Source organism: Myotis nattereri (genome assembly GCF_964212035.1).
Source record: "Myotis nattereri genome assembly, chromosome: 13".
Taxonomy (NCBI): Eukaryota; Metazoa; Chordata; class Mammalia; order Chiroptera; family Vespertilionidae; genus Myotis; species Myotis nattereri.
Window position 1 is genome coordinate 45,012,583 of NC_138088.1, and position 17,768 is coordinate 45,030,350.

A 17,768-nucleotide genomic window follows, 5' to 3' on the forward strand; every position below is an offset into this window, starting at 1 on the left:
TAAACAGAATAATGGCCTAACCCATGGAACCTGCAACTATGTTAGTTACATGGCAAATGAGAATTAAGATAGGAGATGAGCCCTAGCTGGTGTGGTTCAATGGATAGAGCATCGGCCTGTGGACTGAAGGATAGCAGGTTCGATTCCGGTCAAGGGCATATGGGCTCAATCCCTAGTAGGGGGTATGCAGGAGGCAGTCAATCAATGATTCTCTCTCATCATTGATGTTTCTATCTCTCTCTCCCTCTCCCTTCCTCTCTGAAATCAATAATAATAAAAAAAAGATAGCAGATGGAATTAAGTTTGTTAATCAGTTGACCTTATGTAAGGAGAGTATCCTGAAATTTCCTGGTGGATCCCATGTAATCACAAGGCTCCTTAAATGTAAAAAGAGGAAGAACAAGAGTCAGTGTCAGAGTGATGAGATATGAGAAAGACTTGATGGTCATTGCTACCTATTAAGATGGAAGGGGCCATGGGCCGTGGAATACCTGCAGGCTCTAGAATAGCCATGGGCAAACTACGGCCCGCGGGCCGGATCCGGCCCGTTTGAAATGAATAAAACTATTGAAAAAAAAGACCTTACCCTTTTATGTAATGATGTTTACTTTGAATTTATATTAGTTCACACAAACACTCCATCCATGCTTTTGTTCCGGCCCTCCCGTTCAGTTTAAGAACCCATTGTGGCCCTCGAGTCAAAAAGTTTGCCCACCCCTGCTCTAGAAGCTGGAAAAGGAAAGAACATTGACTCTCCTCTAGAGCTTCCAGAAGGAACACAGGAACACAACCATATGACACTTTTTTTAAAAATAAATCTTTATTGTTCAGATTATTGCAGATGTTCCTCTTTTTTCCCCCCATAGCTCCCCTCCACCCGGTTCTTACCCCACCCCATACCCTTACCAGCCCCCCGGGACTGTCCTCATCCATAGGTATATGATTTTTGTCCAATCTCTTCCCACACTCCTCACACCCCTTTCCCCCCAAGAATTGTCAGCCCACTCCTTTTCTATGCCCCTGATTCTATTATATTCATCAGTTTATTCTGTTCATCAGATTTTTTTTATTGATTTGATTTTTAGATTCACTTGTTGATAGATATGTATTTGTTGTCATTTTGTTGTTCGTAATTTTTATCTTTACCTTTTTCTTCTTCTTCCTCTTCTTAAAGAATACCTTTCAGCATTTCATATAATCCTGTTTTGGTGGTGATGAACTCCTTTAGCTTTTTCTTGTCTTGGAAGCTCTTTATCTGACCTTCAATTCTGAATGATAGCTTTGCTGGGTAGAGTAATCTTGGTTGTAGGTTCTTGCTGTTCATCATTGTGAATATTTCTTGCCACTCCCTCTGGCCTGCATAGTTTCTATTGAGAAATCAGCTGACAGTCGTATAGGTACTCCCTTGTAGGTAACTAACTGTTTTTCTCTTGCTGCTTTTAAGATTCTTTGTCTTTTGCCCTTGGCATTTTAACTATGATGTGTCTTGGTGTGGTCCTCTTTGGATTCCTCTTGTTTGGAGTTCTCTGCACTTCCTGGATTTGTAAGTCTATTTCTTTCACCAGGTTGGGGGAGTTTTCTGTCATTATTTCTTCTAATAGGTTTTCAATATCTTGCTCTCTCTTTTCTTCTGGCACCCCCATAATTCGAATGTTGGTACCCTTGAAGCTGTCCCAGAGGCACCTTACACTATCTTCATATTTTTGGATTCTTTTTTCTTTTTGCTTTTCCGGTTGGGTGTTTTTTGCTTCCACGTATTTCAAATCTTTGATTTGATTCTTGGAATCCTCTAGTCTATTGTTGAATTTCTGTATATTATTCTTTATTTCAGACAGTGTATGCTTAATTTCTGACTGGTCCTTTTCCATTTTTTTGGCATTCTCATTAAGATCCTTGAAGGTCTCACTAAGTTCCTCAGAGGTCTCACTAAGTTCCTCAGAGGTTTCTAGAAGATTCTTGAGTAACCTTATAACTGTGGTTTTGAACTCTATATCCAGTAGTTTGCTTTCCTCCATTTCTTTCATTCATGACATGTTTCTTTGTCTCTGCATTTTGGCTGCTTCCAAAATGTTGATACGAGTGGCTTTGTGTGGTAGGTATCCTATAGGGCCCAGTGGCTCAACCTCCCCAATCACCTTAGGTGGACACTCTTGGTGCACCCCTTAGTGGGCTGGGTGCACAGTCTTGTTGTAGTTAAGTCTTGATTGCTATTGGTATAACTTGGAGGAATTGACCTCCAGGCCAGTTGGCTGTGAGGACCCGCTGTGTCTATAGTGGAAGAACTGCTGTGCTGGAGACAACCTTATGGGGCAGGACTTGCTTCATTGGGGCTTTGGTGCTCACTGAGTCTGCCTCTTGAGTGTGTCCCTTATGAATGTGAGGAGTTGAAATCTGGTATCTGACCACTGGGTACACTGGTTCCTGGATCTCCAAGGAGGTGCAAAGTCAGTCACTGCCTGAGGCCACCCGGCAGGAGCTACAACAAGATCTGCAGATTTCTCCTTTTTGTTTGGGGTTTGGAAGTTTTGGAGCTCTCTGACCCAGCTGCAGTTTGTTAGGTTAGGCTGCGAAAGGACAAGCCATTCATATGCGAAAGCCACTGCACACATCTTGGGTGGGTTTGTAAATTGGGTGGGGCGGGGTCTCAGGGAATCACCAGGGCAGAGCAAACAGTGATGGCTGCCAGTCAGCTGTCTCTGCATCTCTGAGTCTCCACGTCTCCAAGTCCCCGAGTCCCAAGCCCCCACACAGTAACAATGATCCCTGCTCGCACCTCTGCAAGAAAGCCACCCTCGCTTTCCGACCCAATGTCAGACAGTCCAGTTTCTCCCCGTAGGAGTCTGGGTCTCCAGAGTCTTGCTGGAAACTGGAGTTCAGAGCAGTCGGGAAATTGTATCTCCCTTCAAATTGAAAAAAAACAGCACACTCAGCTGCCAGCCCGTTTCACACACTTCTGTACCTCTGCTCTTCCGCACCTCTGCACCTCCTACCCAGTCTCAATGCACTTTTTCCTTTCCTTCTAGTTGTAGAACTTCCACTCAGCCAGCTTTCCCGTGGTTCTGGATGATAGCCATTTTGTCTTTTAGCTATAGATTTGGTGTGGTTGTGAGAGGCAGCATGTACAGGTGTATACCTTATGCCACCATCTTGGTTCTTCTAACACTTTGATTTTAACCCGCTGAAAACCATTTCAGACTTCTAACCTCCAGGTTTCCAGGAGCCTTGTCTTTTTTTGTTGTTGTTGTTACTCAAAAAAGCTTCATTTTAAAATTTATTTAGCTTTCTGACTCTGTGCTTGTGCCTTCAACACTTTCACAACGATTTTCTGCTCCTCAATAAGGAAAGCACCCTTGATCCTGTCCCGGACACATTTAGCACACATGGATCCACCGTAGGCCCTGCTGATGTGTTTTTTCGTTTTAGACAACCTCATTAGAACTTTAGGTCTCACAGCACGAACTCCGCGAAGTTGGCCTGGGCACATGCCACACGCAGACTTGGGTGCTTCCCAACCTTCTTGGTATAAAGGTAAACAATCCTATTACCAGGGGTTCGGGACAGCCCGGTTTTGTTGGAGGCTGTGTTATAGGGCAGCCTCCGACGGTATGTCAAACGCTGGACCATGGTGAATACCTAAACAGAAGTCACCGTCCCCGGAAGAGCCAGGAGCCTTGTCTTTGAACCAGGTAAACTGATTCAGAAATCTGCTGAATATTTTTAAAAACTTTTTGAAAGGACAGATTATATTTTGAAGAGCCAAGTTCATGTACACTTCGTTGAAAAAAAGTGGTTGCCTTAAAAAAAATTTGTCTGAAAGCTACAAGTTTACTCTCTAAAGGACCTCTCAGAAGGCCTTTACACAGACTCAAGTTCCAGGCTACACAAGCTTCCTGACCTTACCCGAAGTTCATTGCTTTTGCCACTGTTGTCTTGCCAGGCTCTGTCAAAGGGCCAGCTGCTTATTCTGATTCTGCCAGTGGTGCTGTGGGAAGAACTCAGAAGAGATCATAGACAGCAGCTCAATGCAGACCAGACAGCTTAGTTCATAGGCAGCTTCTGTCTATGGAATCAGAGGCTAAAAATAAATCATCACATACCAGGAAAGTCTTAAATTGCTTCTAACCAGACAGCATGGTGTAGGGATTAAGAACATGGACTCCAGAGCCAGACTCCCTGGCTTCAACTTCAGGTTCTGCTGCTAACGAGCTATGACTTTGGATAAGTTTCTCAAATACTCTCATGTCTTAGTTTGCTCATCTTTAAAATGGAGGTGAAAATAATAGCATCAAACTCATAGGCTTGATGAAGATTAAATGAGATCATATTTGTACAGCATTTGAAACAGGTTTAGGCATCTAGTAAGCACTATATAAATATTTATCCTGCCCTGACCAGTTTGGCTCAGTGGGTAGAGCGTCTGCCTGCAGACGGAAGGGTCCCGGGTTCGATTCTGGTCAAGGGCATGTACCTTGGTTGTTGGCACATCCCCAGTGGGGAGTGCAGGAGGCAGCTGATCAATGTTTCTCTCTCATCGATGTTTCTAACTCTCTATCCCTCTCCTTTCCTCTCTGTAAAAAAATCAAAATATATTTTAAAAAATTAAAATAAATAAAAAAATATTTATCCTATATAATAAAACCTTAATATGCAAATCAACTGGCAGAACAACCGGTACTATGACGTGCACTGACCACCAGGGGGAAGACACCGAATGCAGGAGCTGCCCCCTGGTGGTCAGTGTGCTCCCACATGGGGAGCACTGCTCAGCCTGAAGCTGGGCTCATGGCTGGTGAGCGCAGCGGCGATGGCGGGAGCCTCTTCCGCCTCCGCTGCAGGCAGGCAGTAAGGAATGAGGGGCCCTGGACTTCGAGAACCCTGGACTGAGAGAGGGATGTCTGACTGCTGGCTTAGGCCTGGGAATTGGGCCTAAACCAGCAGCCAGACATCCCCAAGGGGTCCCGGACTGCGAGAGGGAACAGGCTGGGCTGAGGGACTCCCCCCCACCCCACCTCCAGTGCAAGAATTTTGTGCACCGGGCCTCTAGTTAAATATAACCAAAGTAACAATGGCACTTTTCTTTCTACATGAATTCATGGGTGGCAAAGCCCAACTACAGGCATTTTAATTCTTTTAGTGCTCGATGTTTTACCACCATTCTCATAGTGAGGCTCTCTGTGGCCTCCCATACCCCTGAGGAGTTGGGGTCACATGGCCCTCCAATATGATGAGTGCTTACTAGATTTGTGATTTCCTGGATCAGTAACATCAATTGTGGGGATTCACACAGGATAGTCATCTTTTAACCATGCCATTTGGGATGTTGAGATAAACTACCATCTGCTATCTTTACTACTTTGTGAAAGGCAATTTTAACACCAGAAAAGTAAGGAGGACATAATATCAGAATAAAAAAACAGGGCTTTATAAAAAAAAAATCACTCCCTTTCTGTTTTTTCCATTTCATCTATGACCCAAAATTTAGCTAATATTGCTCTATATGGCCCTCTGAGTGTTCCTGGACACACTAGGCACAATAACTAAACACCTTCCTCAATGTCCTAGCCTCAAAGCTAGTACTAAACACCCCAAACTTTACAAAACTGAAGATATTTGTTAATGACCCAAGAGAGCACTGCTATGTTCATAGGCAGAGAGACCACAGGGGAATTGGGAGGAATCATTTTAGTTGCTCCCTGTAGCATTTGATGGGGCCATTTGGAATCTTGGCTTCAATTTCTGAGCTACCTGGATGTTTTAGAAACACTCCTCAGCCCTCATCCCGTGTCTTTCTTTATTCTCACACTTCTGCCACACTCACAACACTTCTGACACCAGGTGTGTGTGTGTGTGTGTGTGTGTGTGTGTGTGTGTGTGTGTGGAGGTCCCCACATCAAGCAATTCTCTATGACAACAGCACAGTCTCTCACAATTTAACTCAATTCTGACACCATCTACCTAGAAACAGCGTCAGATCCCACAGGTTAAGGGCTCAGTCCCACAAGAAGGCCCCTCACTTCAGATGCCAATCACCAGAAGTAGGTCCCCAGGTTACCCAAATCTTCTGTCCAACTGGGACTACAAATTGAAAGTTCCCATGAGTTTCAACCCCTTGGATTCCATTATTTGCTAGAACAGCTCACAGAACTCAGGGAAACATGCTTCTAGGGTTTTTTAAAGGATACAGATGGCCCAGGCAGTGTGGCTCAGTGGTTGAGTGTCATCCTATGAACCAAGAAATCATGGTTTGCTTCCCAGTTGGGGCACATGCCCGGGTTGCAGGCTTGATCACCAGTGTGGGGCATGCAAGAGGCAGCTGATCGATGATTCTCTCATCACTGATGTTTCTCTCTCTCTCTCCCTCTCCCTTCCTCTCTGAAATCAATAAAAATATATTTGGAGGAAGGTGCAACAGCCAAATGAACAGCCAGATGAAGAGTAACCACTGTGTTATATGGGGCAAGGTCTGGGAGGATGCTGAGTACAGGAGCTTCTGTCCCCATGCATCTCATTCTCAACAGTGGATGTGTTCAACAATCTGGAAGCTCCCTGAACGCTATACTTTTTGGATTTGGAGGGAAGCTTTATCACATAGGTATGATCATTAACTTTATTTTCAGCCCTTTTCCCTTCTTAAGAGAATGAGGGGCAGGCTGAAAATTCTAAACTTCTAAACATGGCTTGGTCTTTCCTGTAACCTCATTAGAATAAAAGATACTCCTATCACCCAGGAATTACAAGGGTTTAAGGAGCTCTGTGCCAGGAACTGGCAAGGGAAACCTACATATATATCTATACACACACACACACACACACACACACACACACACACTCTAGAGGCCCAGTGCACAAAATTCGTACACAGGGCGGGTGGGGGGAACCTTCAGCCCGGCCTGTGCCCTCTTACAATCCAGGACCCCTCGGGGGATGTCTGGCTGCTGGTTTAGGCCTGATCCCCCCAGCAGTTGGACATCCCTCTCACAATCCGGGACGCTGCATGCACCAGTGACCATACTTTTCACACCGGTGAAAGGCATTTTGCTGTTGTATGAGTAGCTACATTATTTTGTCCTGATTATAAAAAATAGTACATAACATGATCCTTCTGAGGCAGTAGTACCATTTTCCCCATCTTATGGGTGGAAAAACTGAAGCAGAAACAAGTTAAGTAATTGGCTTTGTCACACAGTTATAAGTATCAGAATCAAGGCTGACCACAAAATGTGCAAGCCAGAGTTCATGCATGTCATTGCTGCATCATCCTGTTTTTTCAGTGTTAGAGTAGCCTTGTCAGGTTTTAATTTTTAAATCTAAGAGACTGTTCCCAATATATAGGGTAGGGTCCCTAGGCCTGGCTGGCGATCAGGGCCAGCCTATGGGGCGACCAGTGGAGCGATCAGGGGACCCCCGCTGGCACCGTCGGCTCGCTGGCCCTGCCCCCCTGCCACTGCTGCTAGTTGCCTCCCTCTGCGGGGCGACTGGCGAGTGGGCCGATGGGGGGGGCCCCCACTGGTACCCGCCTTGGCTGGCGGCCTGGCACTGCCGGCTCATCAGCCCCGACTGGGGGCAGCTCCTGCATTGAGTGTCTGCCCCCTAGTGGTCAGTGCGCATCATAGCGACTGGTCGTTCCACCAGCTGTTCCGCCATTTAGTCAATTTGCATATTAGGGTTTTATTATATAGGATGGATATATATATATATATATATATATATATATATATATATATATATATTTCTATTCTCTCACTCTGCGTATGCAGAGTTTTTCTTCCCAGACACAGTGAGAAAGACCAGGATGGGGAGGAGTCAGGACACAGGGGCTGTCATGCTGAGCCTGCTGCTAACCCACTGTGTAATTTTTGGTGCGACCCTTAACCATTCAATGGTTTGTTTTTCTCTTCTACCAAATGGAGGCAGTACCTGCTCTGTACTTCTCAAGGTTGCTTTTGGAATCAAATAAATAATGCTGTGAATATGGTGTTAAAGTACTATAAAGAAATGATTATCTGTAACTCTCAGCCACTACCTCCTCCCTAGACCCAAGTACCCTAACAAGTTTATACCAAGGATCCTTCCCTCCACCCTCTCCCTCAGCCTAACTAGGACTCCACAATACAACACTCCATGATAGACTCCTAATCCTTGGGTTAGAGCAGTGGGGTTAGGGAAGAGACCACTTTCTTCTACTTTTCAAGGTTCCCCAGGTCTCTGCAGAAGGGACAGAGCTACTAAGTATTAAATATTCAGGAATCCACATTTACTCTTGAAATTCTAGCTTAGTAAGCCTGTTGATGTTTCCTGCTAAACTAGCAAAGGATGGCAACAGAAGAATGCCGGGAGACATTCCATTCCCCAGCCTCTTGGGAATCCTGGTAGCTCAGCTTTCCAGTGTGTTATATCTGGAAGAAACTTTAGATCAGTGGTTCTCAACTCTGGCATGACATTAGAATCACCAGGGGAGCTTTTAAAAAATACCCTTGCCCAGCTGTACCTCACGCCTCATCTCAGGGGACTGACCTAGATATCTCTCATCATTGACGTTTCTCTCTCTCCTCCTTTCCTCTCTGAAATCAATAAAAATATATTTTTTTAAAAGAAAAAGTACAGAGACCAGATCATTAAGGAGTTTTAAAAAGGAACCATCAGCCCTGGACTGTGTAGCTTAATGGTTAGAGCACCAGCTTGCACATCAAAAGGTTGTCGGTTAGATTCCCCGTCAAGGGCACTACCTGGGTTGCAGGTTCCTTCCGCGGGTCACATGCGGGAAACAACCAATCGATGTGCGTGGGGCGCGGCTACAGTGTTTTGGCCAGGTTCAAGCCTCGGACTAATGAAAGGACAGGGTCCTCTCATTGCCATGTGCTAGTCCCAGCTGGAGGGCAGGGCCCTCCCAGCACAATCATAGCAAACGGCTGTGGTGGTAAGCTTGAACCTATGGTCCAAACACGTGGCCCCACGTGCCTTGTGCTAGAGTTCAGGTGCATGTAGTTGAGTAGGGTTGGAACTCACGAGAATGCTGTAAACAACTTGATCACGCCCCTACTTTGCCTCGTGGCATCTGCTATAAAATAAAGACACGGCTTGTGGGCGCTGGCGCTGTCTCCTCATCAGGGAGCAGCATCTCACCGAGACCCAGCTGTCATTCTCGTCTGTCTTCTCTCAACCCTTTCATCCCCCCACTCAGGATCACACTTGGCCGTGACAAGTGGCGTCCGAACAGGCCTAAGTTCGGGGGAATTTAAAAAGTGGCCAGGTGAAAGGAGGCGCCAAGGCGCACACAAAGAGTAAGCTTAAAAAGCAAAAGTAAGAAGGCCAAAAAACAAAATAAGGTAGGGAGCCGAAGTGTGGTAACATTAGCTCGGTGTAAAACATGGGAATAATGCTTAATTGAAGCATTGTTAAAGTAAGCATTTTTAAATTTCTAAGGTAGAAATAAGTGGAAGCAACTTAGAGATTGCTATATAGCTGAAGGCCTAGAGAAAATTCCTGGTTCTATCTTCAGTTTGTGGTCCATGACTCGGGACTACCTAGAGCCCCTTCTCGAAAAGGATGGCAAGCAAGAGCAAGAGTGGGATCTCTGTCTCTACTCCAGGGGTCTCTGTAGGAGGCGAGGCAGGATGGCGAAGACACTTCAGGGTTTAGTAGCCAATCATACTCTTAAAATGCAATTACTAAAACAAAAAGGGGGAGAAGAGGTTGTGTTTGTAGCTTTCCAGACGGAGCAGCGCAGTCAATCTGGGTGCCAGAAGGGTATGTGCGACACCACAACGGACCCGGAGAAGCTCCTTGTCCCTCTGTTCAAGAGACTGAGAGTTGCCCAATGACAGCAAAGAGGAAGGAAAGGAAAACGAAGGCTACACTAGGGGCTGAGGTGCCAGCATGGGGTCGGCGGAAGACGCTAACCACTGAGGCCCAGCAAGTAGCAGAAAAGCAAGGAGTGGAAGCTCCTCCTTCAGCCGTGTTTACGGCTGTGAGCATAAAGAAATAGAGAAGTAAGCGGCAGAAAATAGGCGGTAGAAATGTAGAAATAAGCGTTAGAAAATAAGTAGAAATAAGTTGTAGAAATGTAGAAATAAGCGGGGGTTGCAGCCCAGGAAAGGTTTGGGCAAGGGCAGCCACGCCTACCTATAGTTCATAGTTAAGGTAGAGAAATAAGTAGAAATAAGCTGTAAAAAAAAAAGTGGTAGGAAATAAGCTGTAGAAGTAAGAAATAAGTAGAAATAAGTGGTAGAAATAAACTGTAGGATTAGAGAAATAAGATGGCTGTGGTGGCTGATGTTTAAGGAAGCAATTTTTATTTCTGACCTAGATTGTAAGCTCTTGCGGCAGTTGCATTGTTTCTAGGCTTTGGTTATCTTTGCTTGTGCGACTAGACAGCTCCCTGGGACTTTGGGTCTGTGTGAGACGCCAGACCCAGAGTCGAAGGTCTCCAGCTCTGCAGGACCGAGGGCTGCTCCTTTCCCTGCAGCAGCGGCTAAAGAAAGAAGCTGAGAAGGGACCAGACTTCCAACTGCGTGGACGAGGCTGATGTGACTGGGACTGGTGCGGACTCAGTGCCGAGGTCAACCGTCCAAACAGCCTGATCCGGGGGGCTGGTTTTGCATCTACGACATCTTTGCATCGGCGGCATTTGACTACGCAAGTGGCTGAGGTATCAGCATGGAGCCAGCTGAAGAAGATGGCGACTGAGGCCAAGCAGATGTTAGAAAAGCAAGTGGAAGCTATGCTAGCGTTGGTGAACTGTCAGTTTTCTGTAAAATCTTGCGGAGCTAAATCTAAGGACTTTGAGTAAGATATCCTGAAAACGTTAACATGTCTGTAGCTTGGTTTTGCATTGGTATTGCTCTGTTATTAGCCAGAGTTTTGTTCTCTTGTTAACATTACTGTTTATGGTTTTGTTAATAGCCAGGGGTTTGTTTTGATGTTTTGATGATGCTTAATAATTTAGAGTTTTTTGGATAATGTAAATAGGAGTGTTTAAAAACAAAAGTAAAGGGGGATATGTGAGGCGCAGCTACAGTGTTTTGGCCAGGTTCAAGCCTCAGACTAATGAAAGGACAGGGTCCTCTCACTGCCACATGCAAGTCCCAGCTGGAGGGCAGGGCCCTCCCAGCACAATCATAGCAAACGGCTGTGGTTGTAAGCTTGAACCTATGGTCCCAACACGTAGTCCCACGTGCCCTGTGCTAGAGTTCAGGTGCATGTAGTTGAGTGGGGCTGGAACTCAGGAGAATGCTGTAAACAACGTGATCACGCCCCTACTTTGCTTCGTGGCATCTGCTACAAAATAAAGACACGGCTTGTGGGTGCTGGCGCTATCTCCTCATCAGGGAGCAGCATCCCACCGAGACCCAGCTTTCATTCTCTTGTCTGTCTTTTCTCAATCATTTCACCACCCCACTCACGATCACCTTTGGCCGTAACAGATGTGTCTCTCTCGCATAGATGATTCTTTCTTGCTCTCTCTCTCTCTCTCTCTTTCTCTCCCTCTCTTCCACTCTTGCTAAAACTCAATGGGGAAAAAATATCCTTTAATGAGAATAACAAAAAAAGAAAGAAAGAAAAAGGAACCACCAATCTATACTAATAAAAGGGTAATATGCTAATTAGACACGGGAGACCTTCCAGATGTCCTTCCAGACAAAGCCATGGTGGCAGGGCTGAGGTAGAGGCGGTTAGGAGCCATCAGGCCAGAAAGGGGGGGACAGCTGGGGACGAGCAGGCTGGCCAGGGCGGCAGCTGGGGGTGAGCAGGCCGGTGGGAGGAGCAGTTGGGGACAATCAGGCTGGCAGCAGGGAGGCAGTTGGGGGCGAGAAGGCCGGCAGACAGAGTGGTTAGGGGTGATCAGGCAGGTGAGTGGTTAGGAGCCAGCGGTTCCGGATTGCGGCAGTCAGACATCCCCTGAGGGGTCCCAGATTGGAGAGAGTGCAGGCTGGGCTGAGGGACACGCCCCCCCACCCCACACGAATTTTGTGCACTGGGCCACTAGTAGAAAAGATAGATAGAATGGAGTACATCAAAATTTAAAACTTTGTGCATGAAAGTACACTATTAACAGTAAAAGAGTAACGTATGGAATGGGAGAAAATATTTACAAATCATATATCTGATAAGGGGTTACTATCCAGAATAGAGAAGGAACTCCTACAGTTTATAACAACCAAAAAAAACACCCAAAAAAAGTTGATTCAAAAATGAGCAAAGGGCCCAGGCTAGTGTGGCTCAGTTGATTGAGCGAAGTCCTGTGCACCAAAGGTCACCAATTTGGTTCCTGGTCAGGGCACATGCCTGGGTTGTGGGTTTGGTCTCTGATGGGCTAGTGGTCCCCCAGGGGCAGATAATGGGAAGGGGCAGCCAATCAATGTTTCTCTCTCTTCCTCTCTCTCTAAAAAGTCAATAAAAACATCTTTTTAAAATATATTTTTATTTATTTCAGAGAGGAAAGGACAGGGAGAGAGAGACAGAAACATCAATGATGAGAGAGAGAGTCATTGATTGGTTCCTTCTGCACACCCCACACTGGGGATCGAGCCTGCAACCCAGGTATGTGACCTGAATGGGAATCGAATTGTGATCTGGTTCATAGGTCAATGCTCAACCACTAAGTCATGCTGGCCAGGCAAACACAAATTTTTTTAAAAGGACTTTAAAAAATTGATAAAGGCTTTGATTACATATCTCTCCAAAGAGAAATACAAATAAGCACATGAAAAAATGCTGAAAAACACTACTCATTAGGGAAATGCACATCAAAACTATAATGAGATTTCACCTCATAGCAAGTAGGATGGCTATAAAATAAACAAATAAAATAAAAAAAAACAGAAAATAACAAGTATTGGCAAGAGTGTAGAAAAATTGGAACTCTTGTATATTTCTGTTAGGAATGTAAACTGGAACAGCAGCTGTGGAAAACAGTAGGACAGTTCCTCAAAAAATTAAAAATAGAATTACCATATGATCCAGCAATTCTACTTCTGAGTTATGTATCCAAAAGAATTAAAAGCATGGCCTTGAAGAGATATTTATACACCCATGTTCATATATCAGAGTCCAAGGCAGGCTGCCTATAAATACCCCACAATGGCATATTAATTAATTTGAATTAAAGTCACTTGGTCCCAGTCAAGAAAAAGCTAAAGGAGTTTATCACTACTAAAGCAGTATTACAAGAAATGTTAAAGGGGCTTCTTTAAAAAGAAAAAAAAAGCCCTAGCCGGTTTGGCTCAGTGGATAGAGCATCGGCCTGTGGACTGAAAGGTCCCAGGTTCAATTCCGGTCAAGGGCATGTACCTTGGTTGAGGGCATATCCCCAGTAGTGGGTGTGCAGGAGGCAGCTGATCGATGTTTCTAACTCTCTATCTCTCTCCCTTCCTCTCTGTAAAAAATCAATAAAATATATTTTTTTTAAAAAATCATAAATATGAATAATAAATAGCAATAACTATATACCTATTAATAACTTTAAATGTAAATGTATTAAATACTTTAATTAAAAGACATAGGATGGCTGAATGAATAAGAAGACCCACACATATGTTGCCTATGAGAAACTCACTCCAGATCAAAAGATACACAGAGACTGAAAGTAAAAGGATGGAAAAAAGATATTTCATGGAAATGAAAAACAAAACTAGGGTAGCAATACTTATGTCAGACAAAACAGACTTTAAAACAAAGGCTATAATAAGAGATAAAGAGTACCCAGCAGTTTCACTTCTGGGTATTTACTTGAAGAAACCCAAAGCACTAATTCTAAAAGACATATGCATTGCTATGTTCATTGCAGTATCCTATATAATAAAACCCTAATATGCAAATTGACCAAATGGCGGAACAACTGGTCTCTATGATGTGCACTGACCACCAGGGGGAGATGCTCAATGCAGGAGCTGGCCCCTGGTAGTCAGTGTACTCCCACAGGGGGAGCGCTGCTCAGCCAGAAGCCCGGCTCACAGCTGGGGAGTGCAGCAGCAGTGGCGGGAGCCTCCGTTGCAGGCGGGCAGTAAGGAACAAGGGGTCCAGGACTATGAGAGGTATGCCTGACTGCTGGCTTATGCCTGCTCCCCTAAGCCGGCAGTTGGACATCCCCCAAGGGGTCCTGGACTGCAAGAGGGCACAGACCAGGCTGAGGGAAACCCCCCAGTGCACGAAATTTCATGCACCAGGCCTCCAGTTATTTATAATAGCCAAGATATGGAAGCAACCTAAGTATCCATCGATAGACAAATTAATAAAGAGATGGTACATATATACAATGGAATATTACTCAGCCATAAAAAAGAATGAAATCTCGCCATTTGTAACAACATGGATGGACCCAGAAGGTATTATGGTAAGTGAAATAAGTCAGACAGAGAAAGACAAACACCATATGATTTCACTTATATGTGGAATCTAGAAGACAAAATAAACAAACAAAACAGAAACGAACTCATAAATACAGAGAACATTTTGATGGTTGTCAGATGATAAGGGGGTTGGGGTAACGGATAAAAAAGAAAAAGTGATTAGGATGTACAAATTGACAGTTATACAAACAATCAGAGTAGGCATATACAGTACAACATAGGGGCCTGGCCCAGTAGTTCAGTTGTCTAAAGCTTTGTCCTGATATGCCAAGGTTGCAGCTTCCATCCCAGTCAGGGCACATACAAGAATCAACCAATAAATGCATAAATGAGTGGAACACAAATCTCTCTCTCTCTCTCTCTCTCTCTCTCTCTCTCTCTCATAAATTTTTTAAAAAGTACAGCATAGGGACTACAATCAATAACATTGTAACAACTATGTGTGGTGTTAGATGGACACTACTAGACTTATTAGGGTGATCATAACTTATATAAATGTCTATTCACTATGTTGCACACCTGGAACTAATATAGAATATTAGGTTTTTTTAAAGCATGTCAACTGTAACTGAAAAATAGAAATTATTAAAAAAAAATTTAAGTTACTTGACTAGTATCTAGTACCAGAAGGACACCTTGGTCCTCCCTTGTTTCCTTGAATGCCGGAAACAAATTTCCTATATGAACGGTGTCCTCCCTGCACCTGGAAGACAGCCCTTATTGCTAGACAACTTAGAGCTAAAAGTCTCTATATAATCAAATCTTATTGCCTCTTTTCTGATTTACTATTTTGTTCAAATTCTTCATTAATGAATACCCAAACTTTGCTTAGATTCCTTTCCAATGAGCACGAATAGTTTTTCACAAATGTACTGTTTATTTACCTAAAAGGTATAAAAGAGCCCGGCTGCTGTGGTTCAGTGATTGAGCATCGAACTATGAACCAGGAGGTCACGGTTCGATTCCCAGTCAGGGCACATGCCCAGGTTACAGCTCGATGCCCAGTAGGGGGCATGTAGGAAGCAGCTGATTAATGATTATATCTCATCATTGATGTTTCTATCTCTCTCTCTCTCTCTAAAATCAATTAAAACATATATATGTACATATACATACATATATTTAAAAATATAAAAGGTTTACCTGGTTCAATCAGTTCTTTGAGCCCCATTTTATGATCTGAGCATCATATTGTTAACATAAGAAATGCCAAACGTTGCCAAAACCGGTTTGGCTCAGTGGATAGAGCGTCAGCCTGCGGACTGAAAGGTCACAGGTTCGATTCCGGTCAAGGGCATGTACCTGGGTTGCGGGCACATCCCTGGTGGGGGATGTGCAGGAGGCGGCTGGTCGATGTTTCTCTCTCATCGATGTTTCTGACTCTCTATCTCTCTCCCTTCCTCTCTGTAAAAAATCAATAAAATATATTAAAAAAAAAAAAAGAAATGCCAAACGTGTAAAGAATTATTTATGAGTTTATTGGAGCCAAAATGATGACAAATGCCAGGAAGCAAAATCTCAATGAACTGAGAAAATGCCCCAGAGAATGGCAGTGTTGTGGGTTATTTTATACATTAGAATAAAAGGAGGAGATGTAAGAAGGGTTACATGGAATCCATTGGTGGTAGATTAGGGTGGCGGGAGAAAGCAAAGTGGGTAAATCTCTGGGGTTGGATAAAAAGTAAAATGGAGAGACATATACTTCTTTTACATCGTGGGTACAGGATGGTTAGTAATCAGCATTTACAGCACACAGAGATGGTATGCAGGGTACAAGGTCACACAGAACACAGAACGAGGGGTTCTGTGATCTCATGCTCTGGTGGGAGGTTGTGTCCTGAGGTGGGAGGTCAGAGTAACATACTCTGACATTTCATAGGCATGTTATCCCAGATGCAAGAAGACAGGCTCAGATAAGGTAAAGACTGGCCTTTGTCAAGGAAGCTACAGGACTAGGCCATGACTACTCACCATGACCTGCTATTAGTTAGGAATTTTTATGTTCGGACCATGTTCTGTGGTTACTTTTAGTCTCTGAGTTTGAAAGACCCATCACGCTGGCCTCCCCTGAGCTTGTCAGGTTTAGTCTGTGGGCTCATTTTGGTCCACAGTATTAGGATTCTCCCATGCATACATATTACATTGGTTTTACTCCTGTTAATTTAGTGTTGTGTCATTTTTCTTACTTTATTAGTAGTCTAGCTGTAAGAACTAAGGAAAGGGGGGATTCTCCCCAACAGAATAATAAAATTAATAAACAGAAACCTCATCTGACTCAACCCACACTACTGACTCCAAGACAGGAGGAAGTGCTACAACTACCTCAACTGGAGGAAGAAAAAATTCCTCCCCACCCAATACCAGCTCAGCCAATGGGAGACTCAGCCAATAAAAGACACTATATTTTGACTTTCAGTTTTCCCCAATAAATTTTTTATTTACAACAGACCATTCCTCTCCTTTGTTTTTCTGTACTTGCATATGGTTTGCTATTAGATCACATGTCCTGAATTGCAATTCTTTGTTGCTCCCAAACAAACCCATTTTTTTCTGGAGAAATATCTGGCTATCTATTTGTTACAGGTCAACAACAACATTATTCATAACAGACAAAAGGTAAAAGCAACCCAAGTGACGGATGAATGTATAAATAAAATGTGGTGGCCCAGCCTGTGTGGCTCAGTGGTTGATCACTGACCCATGAACCAGGAGGTCCTGGTTCAATTCCCCATCAGGGCACATGCACCATTGTGGCCTCGATCCCCAGTGTGGGGCATGCAGGAGGCAGATGATCAATGATTCTCTCTCATCACTGATGTTTCTATCACACTCTCCCTCTCCCTTCCTCTCTCTGTAATCAATAAAAACATATTCAAAATAAATAAATAAAATGTGGTGTATATATACAATGGAATATTATTCAGCCTTAAAAAGGAAGAAAATTCTGGCACATGCTACAACATTCATGAAACTTGAATCTTATTATGCTAAGTAAAATAAGCCAGTCACAAAAAGACAAATACTGTATGATTCGTATTATATGAGATACCTCTATCAAATTCACAGAGACAGAAAACAGAATGGTAGTTGCCATGAGCTAGGGGAGGCAGAATGGGAAGGTATAGTTTGTTGGGTACAGAGTTTCAGTTTAGGAAGATAAAGAAGTTCTAGAGTTGGAGGGTGGTGATGATTGTACAACAATGTGAATATACTAGATGCCACTGGACTATACAGGTTAAAACGGTAGATTTTATGTGTTGTGTATTTTACTACAATAAAAAATTGTTGGAAAAAAATATTGGCAATAGTGTTAATAAATTAGAGGGGTGAAAGACTCCATGAGGAGACCAGTTAGAAAGCTAATTCCAGGATCAAAAACCAGCCCTAGCCGGTTTGGCTTAGTGGATAGAGAGCGGACCT

At 43.9% G+C, this 17,768-nt stretch overlaps 1 protein-coding gene and 1 pseudogene across 3 annotated transcripts in view; both read right to left on the reverse strand.

Moving 5' to 3' along the window:
* Nucleotides 1-17,768, reverse strand: part of NT5C2 (5'-nucleotidase, cytosolic II) — a 143,857-nt gene that overhangs the window by 101,561 nt on the left and 24,528 nt on the right. The gene's annotated exons all lie outside the window — the stretch shown is intronic.
* LOC308528667 (large ribosomal subunit protein eL34-like) lies at nucleotides 3,012-3,624 on the reverse strand (annotated as a pseudogene). The gene has a single exon. The product of its transcript is annotated as a large ribosomal subunit protein eL34-like (transcript).